General features: G+C 36.7%; 1 non-coding gene across 1 annotated transcript; it reads right to left on the bottom strand.

Annotated features, from left to right (window-relative positions):
• Nucleotides 1-774: 774 nt before the first annotated feature.
• Nucleotides 775-856, bottom strand: TRNAS-UGA (transfer RNA serine (anticodon UGA)). The gene has a single exon. It is a non-coding gene; the product is annotated as a tRNA-Ser (tRNA).
• Between the last annotated feature and the right edge of the window lie 2,596 nt (nucleotides 857-3,452).

The raw sequence follows: 3,452 nt of genomic DNA, 5'->3' as shown, positions 1-3,452 counted from the left end.
TATGATTTTTATGAGGTGCGGCATAGCAAACACGGAAGAGGGGGAGGGGGAGAGAAGAGGGAAGGAAGGAAGGAAAGAGGATAAAGGGAACGGCAGCCAAAGGGGAATGGAATAAGTGATGGGAATATGAAAAGGGGAAGGGGGAAATGACGAGGTTTTAATGAGCTTCACATTTGGAGATTTTAGTTTTGAGTGGAATCGTATTAATTGCAATTAATCGCCAGTCCCCCGCCCCACTCTCTCTCTCTCTCTCTCTCTCTCTCTCTCTCTCTCTCTCTGTATGAATATAGCGTAAAACAGTTGGCTAAAAAGAGAAAATCTGCTATACTGACTAAAAATAAAAACACTCTTAGGAATATGAATGCGGCAAATTCTCATACTTTTCAATTTTTATATCTTATACATTCAGTTTCATAAAAAAAAAAGAACTCAAAATAACAAATTAAGCACCAAAAAAATTTGTCTTAAAAGCAAAAATCGATTAGATTGATTTAAAAAAGGCTAATAATTCTTTGTTATGATGTTAACAATACGTATGCGGAAATTTTTCATACTTGACCATTTTTATAGACATCTCAAGTATATCATTACATGAAATAAACGAGAAAATAAAGAATCCCCAAAATAAACGCTATAGACCTAAGTACGCCTGCAGTTCTTTATGACTCCGCGACGCTAATGACATTACACCAACTCTTCAAATCTAAACAAGATAGAACTACACACATCAACTCTAAATGACTATATTAAAAACCTGAAAAAAAAATCACAACCCGCTGCGGACAGGATTCGAACCTGTGCGGGCAGAGCCCAATGGATTTCAAGTCCATCTCCTTAACCACTCGGACACCGCAGCTCCTGTCGGGAGAGGCACTCGGTTGGGTTTTTGATTGCAATTTCCTATGCGCGCAGAACTAAACTGTTTTATATTGCAAATTTATAGTATGCAGTGTATTGTTACTTCTTTGTCAGTATACTAAATACAACCTGCCACAGAAATAAATGCAAGGGAAGCCATAGAAACCGAGATAAAATGTTTAGGAGATGAGCATACGTAGCCGGGAGCCGCGAGTGGCTGCGCACACACACACTTCTGGTAAAAATTACTTGATGTCTCAAAGTGCCACATAACGTAGGTGAATGCAGTCTGTGTAGGATCACGGTATAACCATATGTAATATGTCCATTTTATGATAAATAAAATACAACTGAATGAAATATGATCATAGTACCAGAGTGCGTCATACGAAAGCGCGAGGTCGGTACAGACACATTCGGCTTGTGCTTCCCGATAAAACACGGAGCCAGATCATATTCCCGGACAATTTCACCTCTGCTATTTCCCAGTTTATGTAGTTACATCTATTTACTCCACCTTCGACACTAATTGTCAAATGTATGGCATTACTATCCACGATAATATTAATTACTGCTGTTTCTATAATCATGCAAAGAGTACAAACACTCATAAAGGTTTAACAGGAAACGAAGCCTCCGCTAAACAGACCTCACATGAGAACACCTGAGCGAAGTTAGGTGACCTGTTGCTTTCGGCATGAAGTTTACAGGCATCGCATTGACATATGATCATCTGCGCCGATCAGTGCATTACCATAATCCTTTGCTCTAAAACTAGTGTTTACCTAATATCCTGCAACTTGAAAAAAATTTTTAACATACATATTAATCAAGTGCACTCCTATCGTTTACATAAGTATTACTTTATAATTTATAATTATTTTTTTTTTTTTTGTAAAAATTAATGACAAACTTTAAGCTCAATTGTATATCAAATCTACCAGTCCACTGAATAACCAGTGGTTTAATCTACCCATCCAGCGACCAACTACATATATTTACAATTGCATGTAATAACGGTCATTAATGTATATTTTCCAAACGGTAATTTTTCACTAATGATCAATGTATTGACAATTCATATATGACATTTATCTATCATTTTCGAGAGAGAGAGAGAGAGAGAGAGAGAGAGAGAGAGAGAGAGAGAGAGAGAGAGATGCTATATAACCTCGATGGATTAAAGCCAAAATCTTTTAATATGCAAATCCATAAAAAAAAGTATTTTTTTCGTAATCATAACAATTAGCCATTCCAGGTAGCCTAATTATTGCCACGCACCTGTGAGAACAAGAATTTGGTCATCTATTTCCTACACATAAATGTTAAATCTTCATATTTCTGAGTCCATAAAACTCTATGCGGTTACAAGAACTGATAAAAGAAGGGGTTTGGGTGTACAAATAATTGAACTTGCAAAATTCCACAACTAACGATTAATGACACTTGGGAAACTTGCAAAATTCCACAACTCACAATTTACGAAACTTGCAAAATTCCACAACTCTAAATTTACGGAACATACAAAATCCCACAAATCAATGAAACTTGCAAAATACCGCAGCTCATAATTAATGTAACTTTTAAATTCTAACACTTACAATTAATGAATCTTACAAAATTCCACAGCATTGAAATAAAGAAACTTGCAAAATTCCACAACTCACAATTAAAGGTGCAAAATTCGACAACTCGCAAATTTAAAAACTTGCAAAATTCCACAACTCACAATTAAAGAAACTGGCAAAATTCCACAACTCAAAATTAAATAAACTTGCAAAATTCCAAAACTCACAAAAAAAAAGCAAAATTTCACAACTCAAAATTACAGAAACTTGAAAAATTCCACAACTTCTATTGCAATATAAATTGGCCGAATGAAATGAGCGAAAACACGAACTGGTGGAGATTACCCCCTAAGGCAACATCATCATCTTTAGCAATTAAGCACCAATTACCCGTTTTTGCTGGCAACACGTGGATACAGGAAACTTCTGTAAGTGAGCTGTTTCTCCTAACAGGTCACCGTAGGGATGATAGGGGCCTTAGTGTGCCTCCAGTGGCGCACTGCAGGCATTCCTTAAAGGTCTTTGCATCGTCTTTCGTCCCCATACTGCACTATTTTAGTCTTCGACTATATTTCAGTTCCCGATTCTCACCTTCCATGTTCCTGTCCAGACTGTTTTATCTTATCCTCTCTATTGCAACTCGTGGGTTTCACCTTGTTGCATGTAGGTGCTGAAATAACTCCCAGTTCCCAGTCCCATCCATAAATCAAATCAAAATCAAACTAATAACATGCGTGTACATGATTTTGTCCCAATAAAGCATATGGGATATTTAGAAATCAAGCGCGTGCGAGCACGAGAGAGAGAGAGAGAGAGAGAGAGAGAGAGAGAGAGAGATTGCTGAACTAAGGAACTTCCAAAGTACAAAAACGTCGCGCCCAAACAGTCATGATTATAACTACATTTATTATAATTCATATATTATACACATTATAATATTGAAAAGGCTTATTTTGACACGGGGCTAAAGTACTCAATTATCAACAAATCCTTAAATCCTAATGCTTAATGACGCTGAAGTATGCT

The sequence above is a fragment of the Palaemon carinicauda genome, chromosome 20 (assembly GCF_036898095.1).
Source record: "Palaemon carinicauda isolate YSFRI2023 chromosome 20, ASM3689809v2, whole genome shotgun sequence".
NCBI lineage: Eukaryota > Metazoa > Arthropoda > Malacostraca > Decapoda > Palaemonidae > Palaemon > Palaemon carinicauda.
Note: the sequence above shows the minus strand (reverse complement) of the source record. Positions and strands in the feature narration are given on the sequence as shown.